General features: G+C 44.4%; 1 non-coding gene and 1 pseudogene across 1 annotated transcript; one reads left to right on the top strand and one right to left on the bottom strand.

Moving 5' to 3' along the window:
• Positions 1-3900: 3900 nt before the first annotated feature.
• Positions 3901-7132, bottom strand: LOC127144313 (28S ribosomal RNA). The gene has a single exon (XR_007815965.1). It is a non-coding gene; the product is annotated as a 28S ribosomal RNA (ribosomal RNA).
• Positions 7133-10684: 3552 nt separating this feature from the next.
• LOC127148489 (uncharacterized) overlaps positions 10685-14337 on the top strand; it is a 37349-nt pseudogene continuing 33696 nt past the window's right edge.

The following is a 14337-nucleotide window of genomic DNA, read 5'->3' as shown; positions in this document are numbered from 1 at the left end:
CAAGCCATGATGGAGGGGCCAGTTTTGGGAATTGCTGATGTGACCAAACCTTTCGAGGTTGAGACGGATGTGTTCCATTATGCATTAGGTGGTGTTCTCCTACAGAATGGACACCCGATCGCATAAGAAAGTCGAAAGCTGAATGTAATTGAAAAAAGGTATACCGTGTCTGAAAAAGAGATGCTTGTAGTAGTATATTGCTTGAGGGCCTAGAGACAATACCTACTCAGTTCGTCATTTGTGGTGAAGACGAACAATAGTGCAACCTGCCACTTCTTTACCCAACTAAAGTTGACTTCGAAGCAAGCAAGATGGTAGGAATTTCTGGTCGAGTTTGATTTCGAATTCGAACATAAGAAGGGGTTGAGAAACCGGCTGCTGATGCCCTAAGTCAAAAAAATGAACATACGGCCATGTACATGTTAGCTTACCTCTAAACGAGTAAGATTGACGAGTTAGTTAGAGATGTCTTGGAGAGTTCTTGCAGAAAGATCATGCCACTCATAATGTCATGAATTTAGCTGAGGGGGGGTAAAACAAGACAATTTTGGGTTGAAGAGAATTTATTGGTAACAAAGGGTAATCGACTATATGTCCCTAGAGCTGGGGACTTGAGGAAGAAATTGTTGCACGAGTGTCACAACACTCTATGGGCTGACCATCCCGGATGGCAGCAGATGTGCGCTTTGCTGAAGAAGGGCTACTTTTGGCCAAATAGGAGAGATGATGTCATGCAGTATACAAAGACATGTCTGATCAGTCAACAGAATAAAGTAGAGAAATCGAAGGTTGTCGGACTTCTCGACCCTCTGCCAGTTCCAACAAGACCTTGGGAGAGTGTTTATATGGATTTCATCACTCATCTTCCTAAGGTAGGTAAATTTGAGGCCATCTTGGTTATCATCGATCGGTTTTCAAAATACTCCATCATCATCACCACTACCAAGAAGTGTTCAACCAAACTGACGGCTTAGTTGTTCTTCAAGCATGTTGTTAAGTTGTAGGGAGTCCTGACAAGTATAGTGAGCGACAGGGATGGTAAATTTATTGGCTCATTCTGGACGGAGTTATTTACCTTTTTGGAGACGAGTTTGAACATAACCTCAAGCTACCACCCCCAGACTGACGGTTAAACCGAGCGATTCAATCGCATGCTTGAGGAATATTTACATCATTTTATAAATGCAAGGCGAAAGAATTGGGTCCAGCTGTTGGATGTAGCCTAATTCTATTTAAATGCTTAGAGAGTTCATCTACTAGGAGAAGCCTGTATAAGAATGTTTCTGGTAGGCAACCTGTATTGTCACACCTTGTCAATCATCCCTATATACGGAAGAACCCTCAAGCCCACAATTTTATGAAGGAGTGGAAATAGACAACAGACATCGCCCGAGCATTCCTAGAGAAGGCCTCGAGGCGAATGAAGAAGTGGGCGGATAAGAAGCGACACCTCCTGAGTTTCGAGCAGAGGACCAGGTTCTCATTAAACTACAAGCAGAATAGATCAGATTTCAGGGACGCAAAGACCAGTGCCTCATCAGAAAGTACAAAGGACCGGTAGAAGTATTGAAAAGAGTAAGGAATACATCTTATAGATTAGCGTTACCCACATGGATGAAAATCTACCCAGTAATTCATGTGAGTAACCTGAAGTCCTACCATCAAGATACCGAAGACCTATAGCAGAATGTTGTAATTTGCCCAATCATCGACTTTAGTCAGAAAGAAGACAAATATGTTGAAGAAATTTTGATTGAACAAAATAAGAAAGGGCAAAAGACCCACATGAAGGATCCATAAGTATCTACTTAAGTGGAAGAACCTTCCTGTGGAAGACACCAGTTGGGAACGTGTCGAAGATCTAGAAGCCTGGGCACTGAAGATATAAGAATTCAAGCTTCGCTAGTCGACAGGGACGTCAACTAGTTAGGTGGGGGAGAATGTCATGAACATGCTTGTCCAAGGCGTTGTTTTCCTATGGCCGCATGTCTAAATACCCTCAATTTATCTTGTTGTTATGTTTTCTTTTTTGTTTAGTCTATTGCTTTCATTTTCATGTCATCGAGCTAGAGTGTGAAATTTTGGCATTTTCATATTCAAGCCTGCCAAGGTGAAAAATGTTAAAATGTATTATAGGAGAGGCATAGTAGTTGAGTCCCTGGCCAAGCCTTGTTGCACTCCTTGCAAACTAAGTTTTTATTTGCAATTGTCAGTCTTCAATGCTTTCATTTATGATGTTTTCAACAATTTTCTTTCACTCTCACATTGTATAAAATTATTTTCTCAAGAACATGAAGGGAAGCTACATCATATCATGAGTCTGTTTGCAGATTTCGAATTTTAAACGACTGGCTTGTTGACTGAGCAGAACAAGTGTCACACAATCGTGTTTGAAGGGTTACGATTTTGACAACCCACACACGACCATAGTCGCAAGTCTAACTTTGAAAAATACTTTGCCCACAAACGTAACCCTTGCGATCGGGAAATTACTAAGTAAGAATTGGAGCATTTGTGTGTCACAATCGTAACCCTTCAAGCACGATTGTGCGGCACTTGTTCTGCTCGGTCAACAAGTTAGCCGTTCAAAATTCAGAGTCCGCAGACAAACTCGCGATATAATGTAGCCTCCCTTCATGTTCTTAAGAAAATTGTTTTATAAAAGTGAGAGAGAAAGGAAATTGTTGAAAACAACATAAATGAAAGCATTGAAGGCTGTCAATTGCAAAGAAAAGCTTAGTTTGCAAATAGTGCGACAAGGCTTGGTTGAGGATTCAAAACTACTATGCCTCCCCTATAGTACATTTTGTGATTTTTAGCCTCGACAAGCTTGCATGTGAAAATGCTGAAATTTCGCTCTCTAGCTCGACGACACGAAAATGAAATTAATAGACTAAACAATAAAGAAAACATAAAGACAAGGTAAATTAGGGGTATTTGGACATGCGACTATAGGCAAACAATGCCCTGGACAAACATTTTCTTCACATGCGGCACCCCGTGCGCATGTCTCACGATGTTACGAGGGCATGCGACGCGTGCCCCACACATGGCTGCAGACACATGGCGTGCGTCCATGGCCGTGCTGCATTGGTGTGCATGGGGGCGCGTATGGTGCATGCTGGTTAGGCATGGGGCCATGCATGGTTGGCGTATGGGAGAGGGCCAATAACCTCTATAGAGGTTTTTTCCATGCATGGTAGATGATAGGTTGTAATGGAATGTGCATGGCCAAAGCGAAAAGACAATCACGAGTGCCCCTCAGACGAATCCCTATGCTTGCACAAGCATGGTGCGGGTGAAACATTGCGCATATGCCCTACACAGATGTATGGGCATGCGATGCGCACCCCACACATGCCTGTAGATTCTTGGCGCATGGGCCCATGCTCGTGCTACATTGGTGCGCATGTTGCATGCTGGGTGAGTATGAGGGAATGCATGGTGGGGCACGGGAGAGGGCCAATAACCTCTATAGAGGTTTTTTCCATTCATGGTAGACATTGAGTGGTCATGGAATACGCATGGCCAAGCGAAAAGGCAAGCATGCGCATCCCTCGAACGCATGGCGCGTGAGCCCATGTCCATGCTGCATTGGTGTGCATGAGGGCGTGCATGGTGCATGCTAAGTGGGCATGGGGCATGCATGGCAGTGGGCACAAAAGAGTGTCAATAACCTCTAAAGTATTTTTACCATGCACCATAGGCATCTGTGTGCAAGCCTTGGGGATGGGCCTTCACTTGTACATGAGCACCCTAACATGTACTTGGGTATTCGAAGATGGTTTGGTTCAACTTGTTTTCTGGTCCAAAGCCAACCCTTCACTAACACTTATGTTTTTCGTTCTTTTACATGAGACAACCACCATAGCAATTGGAAGAAATAAATGAGTTTTGTGTTGGGAGGGTCGAAGGGTTGAATCTCAGTGAATCATGGCAGCAAGGCCACTTGCCACTTATAATACCATGTTGGGTATTTAAGTTGTCTTTCAAAGATTCTACCAATCGCTCGGTGGGAATTACGTTACAAGGCAGCCTCTGCGACTCATTCGTCATGAAGGCTTAACCAATGACACGTGCCTTTGGGGGTCGAAAGGTCTCTACACCTTGTTGACAATCGAGTGATAGGCGCATGCGTCACTTCTAGTCTGGATTCTGACTTAGAGGCGTTCAATCGTAATCAAGCACACGGTAGCTTTGCGCCACTAGCTTTTCAACCAAACGCAATGACCAATTGTGCGAATCAACGATTCCTCTCGTACTAGGTTGAATTACTATTGCGACACCATCATCAGTAGGATAAAACTAACTTGTCTCACAATGGCCTAAACCCAGCTCACGTTCCCTATTGGTGGGTGAACAATCTAACACTTGGTGAATTCTGCTTCACAATGATTGGAAGAGCCGACATTGAAGGATAAAAAAGCAACGTTGCTATGAACGCTTACCTGCCACAAGCCAGTTATCCTTGTGGTAACTTTTCTGATGCCTCTAGCTTCGAATTTCGAAGGTCAAAAGGATCAATACGTTATGCTTTCACAGTTCGTATTAGTATTGGAAATCAGAATCAAACGAGCTTTTACCCTTTTGGTCCACACGAGATTTATGTTCTCGTTGAGCTCATCTTAGGACACCTGCATTATATTTTAACAGATGTGTCGCCCCAGCCAAACTCCCCACCTGACAATTTCTTTCGCCCGGATCAGCCTGCCGAAGCAAGCCTTATGTCCAGAAAGAGGGGTAGTGCCTCGCTTTCGTTTCATGGAATAAGTAAAATAACGTTAAAAGTAGTGGTATTTCACTTTGGCTTTTCGACTCCCACTTATCCTACACCTCTCAAGTCATTTCACAAAGTTGAACTATAGTTAAGCTCAACAGGTCTTCTTTTCCCGCTGATTCTGCCAAGCTCGTTCCCTTGGCTATGGTTTCACTGGATTGTAGACAAGGACAATGGAAATCTTGTTAATCCATTCATGCACGTCACTAATTAGATGACAAGACATTGGTCTATCTTAAGAGAGTCATAGTTAGTCCCACCGTTTACACGTGTTTGGTTGAATTTCTTCACTTAGACATTCAGAGCACTGGGCAAAAATCACGTTGCATTAACATCCGTAGGGACCATCACAATGCTTTTTTTAATTAAACAGTCAGATTCCCCTTGTCCGCACCAGTCTTGAGTTGACTGTTCGACGCCCGGAGAAGGAGCCGTTCCCAGTCCGTCCTCTGATCGGCACATGGTGACCCGCTCTCGTTGTGAAAGTAGCTCGAGTAATCCATCAATAATCGATGTGTTCGGGACTAGGACCCCGTGCCCAACTCTCAAAGCCAATCCTCTTCCCGAGGTTACGGTTTCATTTTTCTAACTTCCCTTGCCTACATTGTTCCATTGACTAGGGGCTGTTCACCTTGAAGGCCTGATGCAGTTATAAGTACGATTGGGCGTGAGATGTACTCGTCTAAATTTTTGAGGGTCGTAGGGGGCGCACTGAACACCATACAACGTGCAGTGCACTTCTAGCCACTGAACCCTACCTCCGGCTGAGCCGTTTCCATGGTGGGCAGACTGTGAAACAAAAAAGATAACTCTTCTCAAAGCCCTCGCCGACGTCTTGGAATCCCTTACGCTGTCGTCAACCGTCACGTCCTAGTTTAGGAATTTTAACTTGATTCCCATTCAAAGTTCGTGTTGTCGCGCTATCAAATGGGTTTCCCCGTCTCTTAGGGTCGACTAAACCATATGCAAGTGTCGTTCACATAGAACCTTTCCCCTCTTCGGCCTTCAAAGTTCTCATTTAAATATTTGCTACTATTACAAAGATCTCTACCGATGGACGCTCTACTCGAGCTCACGCTCAAGGTTTTGTAGTGATCGTCTTACCCTCCTACTCATCGGGGCCTGGCTCTTGCCCTAATGATCGGGTATAGGTCGCGTGCTTTAATGCCATCCATTTTCGGGGGCTAGTTTATTCGGCAGATGAGTTGTTACAAACTCCTTAGTGGATTTCGACTTCCATGACCACCGTCCTGTTGTCTTAATCGACCAAGACCCTTTGTGCCCTTTATGGGATCTAGGTTAGCGTGCAGATAGGCACCATAACCCAGCTTTTTGTTCAACTTGCATCACTAGTTCTGCTGACTAAAAATGGCCTACTTGGAGCTCTCGATTTTGTGGTGTGGCTCTATAAAGCAGTCTTGTTGACCTACCTAGTTAAAGTTTGAGAATAGGTCAAGGGCATTGCACCCCTGATGCCTCTAATCATTGGCTTTACCCTATAGAACTTGCTCGCGGGCTCAAGCTATCTTGAGGAAAACTTCGAAAGAAACTAGCTACTATACGATTCAATTAGTCTTTCGCCCCTATACCCAAGTCAGATGTCTGATTTGCACTTTAGTATCGCTACGAGCATCCATCAGAGTTTCATCTGACTTTGCCTCACTAAGGTATAATTCACCATCTTTTGGGTCCCGATAGACATGCTCACAATCGAACCCTTCTCTGAAGACCATGGTTGGTCGGTGGTGCAACCCACTAAGGGATACACCAGCTAGGTTCCATGCGTCTTACGAGATTACTCACCTGTTAACTCACACACATGCCAGACTCCTTAGTCCGTGTTTCAAGACGGGTCGAATGGGGAGCCCACAGGCTGATGCCAAGAGTGCGCAGATGTCAAAGCCTGCCATAAGGCACACGCTGCCAGCCATGATCTGGACGACGACATCTCCACAGGCGTAACAAAGGTCTGAGCATAGGCTACCGTCTCAATTCGCATCGGTCCATGCTCTAAGTTGATTGGCGGACCGACTCGTCACCGTTCCACATCCGACTGGGGTACATCACCGGCTACCATCCACTTACCTCTTGACAATTTCAAGCACTATTTAATTATCTTTTAAAGTCATTTTCATCTTTCCCTTGCGGTACTTGTTTGCTATCGGTTTCTTGCCCATATTTAGCATTGGATAGAATTTACCACCCGATTGGGATTGCATTCCCAAACAACCCAACTTGTTGATAGTTTGTTTTTAAACGCGTTCGTATGATCCTTCCATAGGTGCACCTATGAAAACCTTGTTACAACTTCTCCTTCCTTTAAATGATAAGGTTTACCTACGGAAACAATTGCAATGATCTATCCCCATCACGATGAAATTTTAAAGATTACCTGGGCCTGTCGGTCAAGGCTATAGACTCATTGTATACATCAGTGTAGCGCACGTGCGGCCCATAACATCTAAGGGCATCACAGACATGTTATTGCCTCAAACTTCCTTAGCCTAAGCGGCCATAATCCCTCTAAGAAGCTAGCTGCGGAAGGGTACCTCTGCATAGCTAGTTAGCAAGTTGAGGTCTCGTTTGTTAATGGAATTAACCAGACAAATCGCTCCACCAACTAAGAACAGCCATGCATCACTACTCATAGAATTAAGAAAGAGCTCTAAACCTGTCAATCCTTACTACGTCTGGACCTGGTAAGTTTCCCTCTGTTGAGTCAAATTAAGTCGCAGGCTCCACGCCTGGTGGTGCCCTTCCGTCAATTCCTTTAAGTTTCAGCCTTGCGACCATACTCCCTCCGGAATCCAAAGACTTTGATATCTCATAAAGTGTTGGCAAAGTCCTTAAAGCAACATCCGGCAATCCCTGGTCGATATTGTTTACGGGTTGGACTAGGACTGTATCTGATCGTCTTTGTGCCCCCAACTTTCATTCTTGATTAATGAAAACATCCTTGGCAATTGTTTTCGTGGTTGTTCGTCTTTCATAAATCCAAGAATTTCACGTCTGACTATGAAATACGAATGCCTCCGTCTGTCGCTATTAATCTTTACTTCGATCCCAATGGTCAACAGAATAAGATCGAAATCCTATGATGTTTTCCCATGCGAATGTATACAGAGTGTAGTGTCACGTCGTTATTTTTGTCACCTAACCAATGTGCGGCACAAAGGTTAGAAAGCACCAATGTAAGCCTTAGAAGTTTTTGGGAGAATTGCTAGAAGTGGAAAAGGGCTTAAGAGAAGGGCAAAGTAGGCAAAGAGTAGAGAAAGCTTGAAAGAATTGAGAAAACAAGTGTATTATTGTGAATTCCTAAGGATTTCCAAGGATGCCTACAAATGGAACCCTTAAGGGGTATTTATACAAGTGGGTGACCGACTTTGGGCCCCTATACCGACTTAAAAGGTCAGTAAAATCATTCTAGATGGTTTTTGGGTTTTCGTGATGGACATTCATCGACATGGTACTGTTCCTGACCGAGATAGAAGCTTCTAGAGGTGACTGGGCATGGCCGGAGGGGCCTGGAGCGCGTGCACGGGTCTCCGTCACGGGTGTTAGGTGTCGCGTTCTGCTTGTTGCCATGTGGAACGTTCGTCATCAAAAGTTCTAGAAACTTCTAGAGGCGTCTCGAGTTTTCTAGGCTCACGCCATCGGAAGGGTGCGCGTCTGCCATGCGTGCTGTTTGTTGCGCGAGCGCGGATACCGCACGCATCTTTCTGTCCCCCGTTGATGCACACGCGGTGCCGCGTGTCAAGGGCATACTTGTCCAAGGTATTATTTACCTATGGCCGTATGTCCGAATACCCCTAAATCGCTTTATATAAGTTTTGAAAGTAGTTTAGGTTAATTCTTTCGTTTTTGTGTCGCTGAGTCACAGTGTGACATTTCGGCTTTTTCATATGCAAGCCTGCCAAGGCCAAAAATCTCAATATATACTGTAGGGGGTACCTGAGTAGTCCAACCCCCGCCCAAACCTTGTCGCACTCTTTGCAAGCTAAGCTATTTTCTTTGCAATTGATAGTCTTCAATGCTTTTTTTATGATGTTTTCAACTATTTACTTTCTCTCTCCCATTTTATAAAAAAAATTTCTCGAGAACGTGGAGGGAGGCTACATCATACCATGAGTTTGTCTGCGAATTTCGAATATTGAATGACTAACTTGTTGATCGAGCAGAACAAGTGTCGCACAATCGTGTTTGAAAGGTTACGATTGTAACAAGTGGTATCAGAGCCAAATCGGCTAATTGACGATAAGATCGAAACATGTCGTCTACGAATCCATCGGGCAAGGCCCAAAAAGACGAACTAGTAGAGCTAGAAAAGCATATGCTCTACCTAGTCGAAGTTCCTGACTTCATCCGCTACTTGGAGTCTCGTCTCGATGAAATTTCTGAGAAAACTGATACAATCGATGCTGTAGCTGGCCATGTCGAAGGATTACCGATACAGGAGTTGTTGGTAAGAGTCGACACTCTAGAAGTGAATGTTGGAAGAACTGATAATTACAAATATGGAGACAGTTTATCGGGCTTTGTTGCCCACATGGAGGGACGTGTCAACGAGCTAGATAGCTTTCAGAAGACACTCTTAGAGATGATAAACAACATGTCGGAGGATTTTCGAGCCACCTTCGATGTCGTCAGTAATGAAATCGCGGATGTGAACGCGAGGTTGAATCTCATGATGCGAGCAATGTCAAACCAAGCTTCAGCTGGAGGAGCAATTCCAGTTAGCAGAGTAAAGATCTCGGAACCAAAGCCCTTCTGTGGGGAAAGAGATGCAAAGGCCCTAGAGATGCATATTTTTGACCTTGAACAGTACTTCAAGGCTACAAACACCGTCACCGAGGAAGTCAAAGTGACATTGACAACGATGCATCTTTCTGAGGATGTCAACTTGTGGTGGAGGTCCCGATACGTGGACATACAGGAAGGGCGTTGCACAATAGATACTTGGGACGTCATGAAGAAAGAACTCCGCTCGTAATTCTTCCCCGAGAATGTGGAAATCCTTGCTTGGTGAAAATTGCACGATCTAAAACACACTGGCATGATTCGAGAGTACGTGAAACACTGGCATAAGTTTTCTGTTTTGTCGTAGGGCTGAAATTGTGGGCAAAGGCCAAGTTGTATAAATAAAGGGTTCAAGACCTCCTGTCAGTGTATGCAGCAGCCGAACGATTGTTCGATTTGACAAGTGACTCTCAAGATGTGAGACGTCACCAAAGTTCCTCACCTGGAAGGAACATGAATAGTCGTCCGAGTTCTCCCAAAGCTGTCGGGGGAGACGAATGTCCTGGTAAGAACCGCAGACCTCACCAATCAAACACAGAGAACACATGGCAAAGGTCACTAATCGAAGTCCACCCAAGCGTCCCCTCAGTTATTTCATATGTGGGAGGCCATATTTGGCAAGAGAATGTCCGAATAAAATCGACTTCCATGCTTTTCAGGCCTCATTAATCCTGGATTCAGATGATAAGTCGAATCAAACCGACGGTGGAGTGGACCAGATAGAAGGGGGAGAGAAGACTCGAATAGGGGCCATAAAATACTTGTCGTCTCTCCAGAAAAAGTCAGGGGAGAGAAACGTACCAGTGGAAAGGGGCTTATTGTATGTTGACACCTGGATCAACCAAAAGCAGACTAAGAGCACTATGATTGATTCCGATGCAACCCACAACTTCATAACAGAGGCAGAAGCCAGACGTCTAAGGCTCCGTTGGGAGAAGGATTCAGAAAGAATGAAGGCCGTGAATTTCGTTGCCCTACCTATTGTCGGACTAGTGAAACGAACGACGATAAAGTTGGGAGGATGGAAAGGCCCTGTAGACTTTGTGGTTGTAAAGATGGACGACTTCGATGTAGTACTGAAAATGGGTCCTTGAACATCAAGTCATACCAATGCCCTCAGCCAAATGTCTAGCGATTACTGGATCTTTCCCCACGGTAGTACAAGTAGATATTCGTCAGCCTAACGAGTTTAAAATGATATCGGCCATGCTACTAGACGATAGTCCTGCCCAAGAGGAACTACCATCCACGGCGATCCTGCTTGGGGCGTTGGGAAAACTGGGGGAGACAGTCCCCAAAGACACTCTTTGTGTCCTAGGGAACTGCCATGATGTGATGCCAAATAGTTGGCCCAAATCCTTGTCGATTCGAAGGACGATCGACCATGGAATAGAATTGCTGCCAGAGGTAAAAGCGTCTGCGAAGAATGCTTATCACATGGCATCGCTGGAGTTAACCAAACTTCGGAAACCATCGAAGATGTTATTGAATACAAGATTTAGTAGACCTGTACAAGCTCTGTATGGAGTCCTTGTCCTTTCCCTGCAGAAGAAGGACAGAAACCCACAACAGTGTATTGACCGTCGTATCTAGAGTAAGCTCACAGTTTGCCAAAAATATCCACTCCCTACACTCACCAGGTGGTCTGACCCTCCACATGGAGTGAAGTATTTCCCAAAGTCAGACATCCGATCGAGGTACCGTCGAGTAAGAGCAATGAAGGCAGAGGGACTCGAGACAACTTGTGTCACTGGACTTGGAGCATATGAGTTCCCCATGGTGCCATTTAATCTCACCGATGCCAAGGAAGGAAAGTGCTGTTCTGTGTAGAGCAAGATAAACGTGCTGAGTCATGTGGTGAAGCGCCACCAAATTGAATTGTTGAGAGAAGAAGACACTCATTGGAGTTGGAACCTAGAGTGTCAGGCCACCTTCAATGGTCTGAAGCAAGTCATGAGAGAGGGGCCAAGTCTTGGAGTCGTCGATGCAACCAAGTCTTCCAAAGTTGAAGTCGAGCAATTCAACTGTGTGCTTAGAGAATATCTGCATCGTTTTGTTGATGGCAGACAAAAGGATTGGGTTCAGCTGCCGAATGTAACCCAATTTGGTCGCAGTGCTCAGCAGATTCACTGATCAAGAGAAGTCCGTTTGAGATTAAAGATAATGGGCATTTTGTATTGCTGACGATCAATGATGATCGTTATGTAGGGAACAACCCTCAAGTTCACAGGGTTGAAGATGAATGGGAACAGATGGCTGACATCGCTCGAGTGTGCCTAGAAGAAGCTTCAAGGTCGATGAAGGAGAGGGTGGATCATAAGCGATGCCCCCTTAAGTTCAAGTGGATGACCAAGCTATCGATCCAAGGCGCAACAACGCCGTACGACTATCTATCAACCTGGAACAGAAAGAAGATAGAGAAGTCAAGGAAGTCCTTGCTGATAGAATAAGGACAGATAGAAGGCCCATGAGGGAGATACCTAAATTCCTAGTGGAGTGGAAGAACCCCATCGTGGAGGTAACAAACAGAGAACGTGTCGAAGATCTTAAAGCATGGAAGTAGAAGATCGAAGAGCTCCAGCTTCACTAGTTGACGAGGATGTCAATCGTTTAGGTGGGGGAGAATGTCAAGGGCATACTTATCCAAGGTATTATTTACCTATGGTCGTATGCCTGAATACCCCTAAATCGCTTTATCTTTATGTCTTGAAAGTAGTCTAGGTTAATTCTTTCATTTTCGTGTCGCCGAGTCATAGTGTGTTATTTTGGCTTTTTCATATGCAAGCCTGTGAAGGCCAAAAATCCCAATATGTACTATAGAGGGTATGTGAGTAGTCCAACCCCCGCCCAAGCCTTGTCGCACTCTTTGCAAGCTAAACTATTTTCTTTGCAATTGATAGTCTTCAATGCTTTCTTTTATGATATTTTTAACTATTTACTTTCTCTCTCCTATTTTATAAAAATATTTTTCCGAGAACTTAGAGGGAGGCTACATCATACCGCAAGTTTGTCTGCAGATTTCGAATATTGAACAGTTGACTTGTGGATCGAGCAAAACAAGTGTCGCACAATTGTGTTTGAAAGGTTACAATTGTGACATCGCGTGCACCCATGCCATGCTAGGGCCATGCGCGCTTGGTCGATGCTCATGCGTCCATGGGCTCTAATGGCCATGTCACAACCTTTGTGCGTCCTTGCCTGATTTCCTTAGGTCTTTGGACTGTGTGGGACTTGATTGGCTCCCCTTGGGCAATGCTAAGGAGCCTTTATTTCGAAAAAAATTTGTGGGTCTATTTTTGGGGCATGAAACCCTCCCCCACACGATTTTGCAACGTCCCCATTGTGTCTTCTTTGAATTTGTTAATTTCTTCTTTGAATTACCAAAGCATGTCTTCACGTTCTAGCTGGCTTCAGATTCTGGCAATCCCTCCCACACAATCAGATATTCTGTGTAGTTTGGAACTCCTCTTTTTCTTATCTTCCTCTTGGCTAAGATCTCCCTAATCTTTCTGTCAAACTCTATTACTACTCTCGTGGGTGCTCGAAAGGTTTCGCTTCTGCTTGGATCCTCCTGGTCTTCATGAAAGGGCTTTCGCATACTTATATAGAAGAAATTATGGTTCTTTAACTTTCGAGGTAGTTCCAATGTGTAGGCGGCTTTACCCACTCTTTCCATGATTGAGAATGGGCGTTCATATTGTCAGACTAGTCCTTTGTGAACTTTCCAAGGGGACTTAAATTTATTTGGTAGTAGTTTTATACTCTTTTCCCTTATACCTTATACCTTTTACCTTTTCCCCAGACTAGTCCAACCTCAGACTAGTCCCTTATACCTTTTCCCCAACTTCATACTCTTTCGACCTTCTTCTTTCATCAGCCCACTTCTTCATTTGTCGGGCCACATTTTCGAGACATGCCTTTGATATGTCTTGTTCCTCGTGCCATTGCTTTGCAAACTTAAGCGCGGAAGGGTTAGGTCCTTCGTATGGGACAATTAAGGTACTGGGTGTGGTGGGCTGTTGATTCATGATTATTTCAAAAGGGCTCTTGCCCGTCGATTCGCTTCGTTGAAGATTGTAAAAGATCTTGGCAATATCTAAGAGGGTTTCCCAATCCTTTTGATGTGCACCAACATAATGCCTTAGGTAGAGCTCCAATAAGGCATTTATCCTTTTCGTTTGGCCATCACTCTGGGGGTGGAAGCTTGTGGAGAAATTTAAGTCCGTCCCCACCAATTTGAATAACTCTTACCAAAAGTTTCTAGTAAAACATGGGTCTCGATCATTGGTGATGACTTTTGGTATTGCCCCCAGTTTTACCACGTTCTTGAAGAATAGTCTTCTGTTTCATCTACTTTTACATCTGGTGGACATGGTATAAAGGTTGTGTATTTGCTGAATCTATCCACAACCACCATGATGGCATCGAAGCCATGGGATTTGGGTAGTGCAACAATGAAGTCCATGGTAACACTATCCCATGGTTTCTCGGTAACTGGCAAGGGCTCAAGTAATCCAGCAGGGAGTTGTTGTTCCCCCTTATCTTGTTGACATAGCCTTTAATGTCATCTTGCATTTTTGGCCAGTAATATCTATCGTGTACTAGGGCATGCATATGATTCATACCTGGGTGTCCGACCCATAAGGAATAGTGACATTCTTTTAAGACATCCTTTCGTAGAGATCCCCATTTTGGCACGAATAGGCGATTGCCAACTGTAACAGGCGAGGTATGTCCTTCTTCAGTAGACATTTTACTAACAA

The sequence above is a fragment of the Cucumis melo genome, chromosome 1, assembly GCF_025177605.1.
Source record: "Cucumis melo cultivar AY chromosome 1, USDA_Cmelo_AY_1.0, whole genome shotgun sequence".
NCBI classification, from domain to species: Eukaryota; Viridiplantae; Streptophyta; class Magnoliopsida; order Cucurbitales; family Cucurbitaceae; genus Cucumis; species Cucumis melo.
The sequence above is the reverse complement of the archived record's forward strand: the minus strand, read 5'-3'. Positions and strand labels throughout refer to the sequence as shown.